Raw genomic sequence first — 9,799 nt, forward strand, 5'->3', positions numbered from 1 at the left:
GTTTTTCTTGGTAAGGTTTTTAACGAGGCAATCATGAATTACAAATTTAAAAATTAATAAAGAAATAATTTTTTTATATAGTTCGTGTGTTCATTTCAAATTTTAATATATATATATATAAATATAATATATATATATATATAAATTGTAATATATATATAAATAACTTAATATTAAAAAAAAGTTTAAATAATTCGGGCAATTTGGGCGGGCTCGGGCCGCCTAATAGAAGCCCGCGGCCCGTTCAAGGTGAAATTCGGGCTCAGACGGGCGGCCCGGAATTCTCGGGCGGGTCGGGCTCGGACTCAGGCAAAACCTCGGGCTTTTCAGACAGTCGTGGACGGCTCGTCCAAAGTTCCAGCACTACTCTATATTATATCCTCAAAGTAAGTAAGTTTGATTTCCATCATAATCTGTTAATCTTCATACAAATATCTCGTGCTACATTTACTTGGAAAATTAGGGATCACAATGGGATGAGATTGTCTCCCCGGCAACTAGTCACACAAGAAAGAAAAAAAAAATCATTATTCCTGTCACATTACCTTGTTTAAATTGGTGGGAGGGATTGAAATTCTCTTTTCTGGGGGCACGTGCCCCAACTCTATCTTTGAAATTTCTATTTTTACCCACAAAATATTTCCTAGTTTTTAATTATATGGTCTTATCTTGTAAGAAAATATATCTGTGTCCCCACTGAATAAGTGAAATATATTTTTGTACCATCATTTTACAAGAAAGGTTTAACTGTACTTTAACTCGATAATTAAAAAAAAATAGTAAAGTATTATCTTTATTTCTTTTATAGTACCCCCACTATATTGTTTTTTCTCTACGACTGGCTATAATGGTTAATTGTTGTTATTATTCTTTTATTAATTATTACTTATTGATGGAAATGAGTACTTATTGATGCTAATTATAACCCGCCGTATCAAGTTTAGTGAGTCTTCCATGCATTTTTTTTTCTGCATTATACAAATGAAACTCGGATTATAATGTTAGAAGGCATTGGGAATGTGAGGCTCACAGGCGTAGTCCACCTTATATTAGTGGTGGTAATGTTTATATACCATTGGTACTCCCATTTTTTTATTTTTAATTTATGACGTATGAGTTCAAGTAGTTTTTACTTTTCCAATTGTGCTTATGTACTAATGGATATTTTATATCCTAAAAATAAGTCTCAAGGTATTGAATAAGAACTTTTTTTTTAAAGATAAATGCATCATTTTAATATTATTAAAAATACAAAATATTAAAGAGACGTTTGTTATAATATAGGATATTGGAATGATTTTATTCCCTTTTTTTTAATCTATATCTACAACCACAAAAGTTTCAAGTCTTCCTTAAAAGTCTTCCCAAAGCGCTAGCTATGCATGGCCTGTGGGCTCCATGGTCTCCAACATAGTATTTTATTGAGGGATAGAAAATTGAAAAAAAAGGAAAAAAAAAAAAGAAAAAAAGAAAACACTGAGTTCTTACTTTTCACCATTGTAGCCTTCCATTAATCATGTTGTCATCATAGTGTAAAGATACAATATTATAAAGAATTACATCTGGAATCTAGCTCTCATACGTCGGTGGGGTTCTAGTTATTAATGTAGAATTTTTGTTTGCGCATTCTCAACCGTGGTCATGAAACCAGATACAATAAGCAACGCTTCAAGGAAGCTACGACGAATGTATTCTTTTGATGGCTTTTTTTTTTTTTTTTTTTTTTCCTATCATATTTACTTAAACTTCCATTTCCTTTTTGTAATTTTATTTTGAAGGAAAAGTTCCAAGTCTTCACTGTTATAGTCTTTGCCTGAATATGGCCAGAAACTCCATTTTGTAGACTTTTTATTTTTATTTTTTTAATAAATGCAATTTTTGTAGAATTGTAGTGAAGACTTCTCGCTCATCTCATTTTCGGTGCTACAGCTTCATGGAAGCTGCGATAATGTCTGCTTTTTGATAGTTAACTTGCTAATTCTATTGTTTTTTGCGTTTCCCAGTCTTCACCATAAGTCTTATTGTATTTGGTGATGAAAAACTAATTTTATAGACCCCCGGGATTAAATCAAGTGTAAAGTTCGAAGTCTGTTTATTATAAATTTTCTTATATTTATGAATATCCCCACGATATTAGATCGCATCTACAGTTTCAAATCTTTACTATAAGACTTCATGTATTTGATGATGAAAATTTAATTTTATGGACCCCACGAGATTAGATCACGTCTAAAGCTCCAAGTCTTCACCATAAGTCTTTTTGTATTTGATGATGAAAAACTAGTTTTATGGACCCCACGAGATTAGATCACGTCTAAAGTTTCAAGTCTCACTATAAGTCTTCTTGTATTTTGGGAGGAAAAATTAATTTATGGATCCCACGAGATTATATGATCACGTCTATAGTTCCATATCTTCACTATAAGGCTTCTTCTATTTAATGATGACAAACTAATGTTATGGACCCCATAAGAATAGGCCACGTCTAAAATTCCAAGTCTTCACTATTAGTCTTCTCTATACTTGATGACAAAAATTAATTTTATAGGCCCCATGTGATTAGGAACGTCAAGAATTCCAAACCTTCATGACTATAAGTCTACAAGGTGTACGACCCATGTCTAAAGTTCTATGTCTTCACTATAAGTCTTCTTCTATTTAATAATGAAAAACTAATGTTATGGGCCATCGAGAATAGAACACGTCTAAAATTCTAAGTCTTCACTATTAGTCTTCACTATTAATCTAAACTTCCATGTCCTTTTTGAGAATTTATTTTGAAGGAAAAGTTCCAAGTCTTCTCCGTTACAGTCTTTGCCCGAATATGGCCAGAAACTCCATTTTGTAGACCAAAGAGATTTCTGGAGAGGACTTCTCGTCAAATAGGAAATGACCATATTCCAAGTCTTCACTAATAAGTCTTTGATGCAAAAATAATTTTACAGACCCCACGAGATTTGATCACATCTAAAGTTTCAAGTCTTCAATGTAACTCTTTTTTAAAGGTTATGAAAAACTAATTTTATGGATCCTAAAGTTTCAAGTCTTCATATAAGTCTACGTGTATTTGATGATGAAAATTAATTTTATGGACCACACTAAATAATTAGATCACCTCTAAAGTTCAAAGTCTTCACAATAAGTCTTCAAAGAATCTTTAGAGATGTTTTCAACTGTGGTGTCGTTAGATGTACGTTGAACGATAATGTTAGAAAGGGACTTCAATTTGATACGTAAGAAAAGGGTGACAAATTACATGTTTCATTCTTAGTGAAGACTTGGAACTTTGATGAGAGGTGGGGTATTCATTGCTATTATGTTTTTATATCTATATAACATATAACATTTACTATCGACGTCTTCGCTCATGTCGCCTTTCCGAACTATAACTTCATGGAAGTTGCAATAAATGTCTCTTTTCCTATACTTAATTTTCCAATTTTGTCATGTTCACTTTTCCAATTCTACAAAGTCTTCTTATATTTAGTGATGAAAAATTAATTTATTTTATACACCCCACGAGATTAGATCACGTCTAAAGTTTTGAGGTTTCACTATAAGACATTGTTTCTTACGATAAAAAAAATTAATTTTACGGGTCTCACGATATTAGATCATGTCTAAAGTTTCTAGTCATCACTAATAAGTTTTCTTGTGTTTGAATGAAAAATTAATTTTACAAACCCCACGAGATTAGATCACGTTTAAAGTTCCAAGTCTTCAATTTGTAAGTTCTTTTTTTTTTTTTTTTTTTTTTTTGTAAAGGAGGTGATAAATTAATTTTATGGACCCCACGAGGTTAGATCACGTCTAAACATTAGATAGGATTTGACATAATCTCTAAAGATTAGATCACGAAATTATAATGCATCACTACGCAAGCATTTAGTGCCCCACTTTATAAAAAGATTTATAACCACGCTCTTACTAAATAATTAAAATATTTAATTATCTCTCTATTTAACGTATTAAGTTATGTCTGTTTTTTTTCACCATTATTGCCACCACTGGGAAAAAAAAAAAAAAAAAAGCTTCGCCACTAGCATGCCAAACAGGCCCTGAATTGTTACACTGCTAACTTTATTTACAATTTGAAATTGGTACACACTAATTCCTATATGAACAAGGGAGGAAAGAGTTTTGTTAAAAATAAAATGTCTGAATCTCACATCGTCTAAATACAAATATAATTACAGTCATATAAATATATTAGATCACTCCACTTAAACAAATTAACGTTTTAAGATGGAAACACTTAGGCTTCTATCTAAAAGGTTAAGCTTGAGAAGTAATCCAAGTCCTTTTAAATCCATTATCATGTTCATGTCTAGTCAACGTGGGATTTTCGTTCACACATTCTCAACCATACCCATAAAACTTACAGTTGCCTAGTGGTCCCAACTGCAATGCTTCATGGAAGCTGCAATGAATGTACTCTTTTCATGTCATTTTTTTTTAAAGCGAAGTTCCAAGTCTTTCACTACTAGTCTTTGCCTCAAGGCGGAAGATGACCAGAAAGTAGGCCCGTTTTTTTAAAAAAATAGTAATAATAGTCTTTTTGTAGACTTGAAGACTTGGAAATCATTGATAAGAGGGGTATTCATAGATATATCTCTTTTGATATATAACATTTACTTTTGAAGTCTTTGCTCATCTCTTTTTTCAGAAGGAAGTCTGCAATAAATATCTCTTTTGATACTTAATTTGCATCTGTCTATAAAAAAAAAAAAAAAATGATAGAAGCCAAAGTAAAATTTTGCTTCTGCCACATTCACTTTTCCAAGTCTTCAGTTTAAGTTTTCTTGCATAAATGGTGATGGAAAAATAATATTATGGACCCCAAGAGATTAGACGTCTAAATTTCCAAGTCTTCACTAAGATCTTCAAAGACTCTTTCAGACATCTTCAAGCAAGACTACGTTGTGGATTTCAAAGAACGTCTCATTAATTCTTTTAGCAAGGATAATTAAATATTGCTGGTTTTCATTCATTTCTTCTTTTCAATAAGTTTTGCTAGTTAGCTTCTAGCAATCTTAATCTTGGAAACTGCAATACGCTCTTTAAGTCATGCCTAGCTATCTGCTAGCTTCTCATGTCACATTGAATGAAACTTTGAGGGCCCGTTTGAAATGTAAACTCAAATGATGATTTAGATTTATTAACGGGAATTTTGTGAGAAATGAAATTTTAAAATTTAACTTTTTTGTTATATACAAAACACTGTAGCAGAATCGCGATTTGAGTTTAAATATAACTTCCAAACAACCCCTCAGTTGCTTGTGATCATAAGAGAAAGTTTGAAATTTATCTCTTCCTAAACTTTCAATGTTTCTTATTTAAAAATATGAAAAATGCTTAGAGACACTACTGGTATAATGCCTCAACCCCCCAAGGGATCCACCTTGTAGGATCCCCGGCATAGTCATGTCTTATACTCGTTACTCATACGTACTATCCTCTCTAGGCATCTAGCGGCCCTTAGGGATTTCTTCGCGTCCCCCAAAGTTCTTAAGTCAAGTGTTGGTACTAATTGACCTATGTTGGGAGTCCCACAAGGTGGACCTCATAGAGGATTGAGGCGTTACAAATGGTGTTAAGTACAACTAATATAAGGTATACCTCATTTATGGACCCATATTCTTGTAAAAATCCCTCTTTTATTAGTGTGGAGTGCTAACCAATGCCATATAACATTAGTCATACCTTTTACACAAGCTACATTCATCTTATTTATTTATTTATTTTTTACAAAGGTTAATTAATGTCAAACATACAAAATTTCGTGAGCCCAAAAAAAAAAAAAAAAAGAAGAAAAAGCAATAGTTTCGTTGGCAGAAACAAGTAAAGCTCAAGTCTCACACAAGATCTACTCCATTTAGTGAATAAAAGCAGTTACGAATAAAAGGGGAAAAAGTAATTAAAGTCTTTAACAAAGTATGATGATGTTCTATACCTTTATCTACTCCGTGAACAAGTCTTTAACAAAGTAATTACATTTTGTACTATGTAGTACCCCCAGAAACCACAAGGATGAACATTTTAATCCAAATTATATGAAAGTAGTACATCACACTCAGAATTAGAGAGTTTTCATGACAGTTGTATCAAAACGATATTACGATAACCCATGACCAATATCAGATAGTTCTGATAATGGAGTCTCAGCCGAATCAAGGACAGAAATGTATAGTCTAAGTCTATGTTAAGTTTAAAAATAGTTTCAAGATCAATCACGACTCATACTAGGCAATTGATTGACTAATCCTAAGGATTAATTCGGCTGAAGATTGAAAAGACAATCGAGACTAAGAAGAGTGATTAGCCATTTTGGAGACAAACTATCTCATCCAAACCACTAGTTACCCTAACAGAAGAAGGATGTTGCTGAAATTGTCTTGATTGATAGGAAGTTAAAGTAAAACAACAATATCCAGCAGGAGAATTGTAAAAGATCTACATTCTAGAATAGAAGTGTGATCAAATCACGATGGATTTCGTGGTATGGATGCCTAGAATATCCGATAGTAACGTTACGATTTGGATAATCAGAAATCGATTGACTAGATCTGTACATTTTTACCGATCAAACTCAGTTATTCTATTAAGAGACAGTTATTTCACGAGTGTACATGACGCAATGGGGTCTAAGTTAAAGTTTAGTACGGCTTTCCACCGCAGACAGATGGCCAATTTCAGAGGACCATCCAGACCCTAGAAGATATGCTAAGAGCATGTGTCATGGATTTTAAAGGGAACTGGGATAAGAAGTTACCTTTGATAGAGTTTTCCTATAACAACAGCTATCACACGTCAAGAGGAATGACACCTTTCGAAGCTATATACAGAAGAAAATGCAAGTCCCTAATTCATTAGTATGAGCCTGGGGAGAAGCATTTAGAAATAGTATGCTTTATCAGGAGAACCACAGAGAATGTGAGACTTATCACAAGGAGGTTCGATATAGCTCACAGTCACTAGAAGAGCTATGCGGATAAACGCCGCAGACATATAGAGTTTCAAGTAGGAGACTTAATTCCCCTGAAGGTGGCACCGATGAAAGGAGTAATAAGATTTCGGTAAGAGAGGGAGACTCAACCCAAGATACATCGGACCGTTGAGATCCTTGAAAGGTTTAGTAAGGTCACATATAGACTAGCATTGTTGCCATAATTGGTTTTTGTACACAACATCTTTCACGTATTGATGTTGAAGAAGTATGAGACAGATCCATCGCATGTATTGCACCAGGAATCTGTCGAAGTGCACGCAGACCTGACTTACGAGGAGAAACCAGTCAAGATCCTAGCTCGCGAGGAGAAAACCTTAGGGAATAAATTAATTTCTCGAGTTAAAGTCTTGTAGTGAAATCATAATATTGAGGAAGCTACTTGAGAACGCGAATAGAATATGAGGAAAAGCTACCCCGAGTTGTTCAAATTTTCGGGACGAAAATTCTTAAGGGGGGTAGATTGTAATGCCTGAGAAAATCCCAGACCTTAAATAATACAATTTATTTATTTAAGCCAAGGATTTTCCTAGAAAGTATTATGTGACTAAAGGATTTATGGAATTAATATCTGTATTCCTAAATTCTGTAGCAGATTTCATGTTAAGTTCATGTTTTCGATCAAGTAAATTCGACCGATAAATTCTTGCCGTACTTTAAGGCAGACTAATTTTCAGTACAAGTATAGTTTGAGAATCAATTTCAAGAATCTCCAAACACAGCATGATGTTAGTAGCGTAAAAAAAAAACGCACTGACATTTTTAAAGAAGAGAAAATCCTTAATTGCCAGACAGCTAGATTAAAGTCACAAGATAAATACCTATAGTAGAAGGGTACAATGTGAGCTCGGGAGTTGACACCGTCAGAAACAATATCATTCTCGGGATATAATGCAGAAAAGTTAAATTTAGAATTTATTTAGTTTAGAATTAATTTCAAGACTTGAAACAGTTTAAGATATTACGCGAGTGAGAATTTAATGTGATCCCTAAGTAGTCGGGAATTAATATTAAATTGTAAATAAGCAGTTGAAAAGGAATCGTCAGAAACTAGAATTTCCTGTCGGCTAAGTTACTTACCTACAGTCAGTATAATTTTTAATTTATTCGGTCTAGAATTAATTTTTAAGACTTGAAACAGTTTAAGATATTACGCGAGTAAGAATTTAACGTGATATCAAAGCAGACGAGGATTTAACAGTTGAACTATAAATAGACAGTAGAAAAAAAAAAGAATCGTCATAAACAAGAATTTTCTGTCAGCTAAGTACCATTTACAGTAAGTATGATTTTTACCTGATTCAAAGGTAACTTAAGAGAGTGGACTAAAGTACAAGGGGTAGGATTTATTTTTCTCTCTCTCCTTCTCCACTTTGGCCGGCCATGCATAGAAAAAATAGAGCCAAAATTGGCTAGTTGAGTGTGCTAGGGGATTACATGGTAAGGTGTGATGGGATTGTGTCAAATCAACTATTGGACATAAATGCTTACCACACTTCCTTCTTGAAGCACACCACCGGCCATGCATAGAAAAAATAGAGCCAAAATTAGCTAGTTGAGTGTGCAAGTGGATGACATGTTAAGGTGATGTGATTGTAGTAGTTGAAGGGGAATTAATGGCAAATTTGCTTCTCCTTTTCTCCTTCCAAAACCGGCCAAGAAAGGGGGACTTTAACCAAAAATTTGGTTGAATGATGGAGTGGAATTGGTGTTAAAAAAATACTTTTCAAGTTGCCTATAAAATGAACCAACATAGGATAAGCTTCATTTTTTTTCTCCTAGCTTTTTCCCCACTCAAAAATCCGGCCACACACTCTCCATTGCCTCTCAAATCTTTTCTCCCACTCTCCCAATCTTGAGCCACTAGCACACCATAGAAGAAGAAGAAGGAGATTAAGGGATTCTAGGAGGAGACTAGTCAAGCATTCCTCTAAGGGTAAAGAAACTCTAAATCCTCTCTTTTTCATGTTTTGGGAAAGTTTGAAATAGAGAAATATTCTTCTCAAATTTCCTTATACTCTTATAGTTTCAAGCCATTAACAATCCTAGAGGAGTTCAAGGGTTTTTCAAGAGAAAGAGAGAATTCTTCAAGGGTAAGTTCTTAAACTCCCCTCCATTAATTTCTAGCCAACTTTAAGCTTGGATTTATGGATGTAAATTTGTGGTTCTGGAAGAGATAAGATTGTAATAAGGGTGTGTGAGTTTTATGTTGGTTTTGTGAGTTTTGAGGTTAGTTTGATGTGGTATGTTTATGCTTAATCTAAGTTGCTTATTTTCGGATTAGAGGAAAAATTTTCCGGTGACTTTGACCGCGAAAATGAGGACCATAGAGCGAGATTTTTCAATGTTTTAAAGTTTGAACTTATAGCCCTGGATGTTTTGAACATTTTCGGTTACTATGACAAAACCTAATTTTAACTCTAAAACCAAGTTTGAAGCCATTTGGCAAAAACGGACAAGCTGTCCAACACAGTTTCGAAAAAAAACTGGCAGCCACTGGTTCAGCGAAACAGGACCCTTAGAAGCTGAATCTCAATTTTTCACCAAAAATGACAATTTTAGATCTCGACGAGATGAGAAATTTTCATGAAGAACAAAATTTTGAAATCCGACTCGAAGATATAGTAAAATGCAGATTTCAGAAACTGCACAGTTTTTAACGAGACAAAACTAAAACAGTGTCGGTTTCAACAAAAAGTTATAAAAGAACCCGAGATAGAATTTCAGTAAAATACAATGACATTAAACCTCATTTTAATGAAAGTATTCATAAAGGAAGTTTTCAAGAAAAAA

This window comes from Morus notabilis, unplaced genomic scaffold (genome assembly GCF_000414095.1).
Source record: "Morus notabilis unplaced genomic scaffold, ASM41409v2 Scaffold148, whole genome shotgun sequence".
NCBI classification, from domain to species: domain Eukaryota; kingdom Viridiplantae; phylum Streptophyta; class Magnoliopsida; order Rosales; family Moraceae; genus Morus; species Morus notabilis.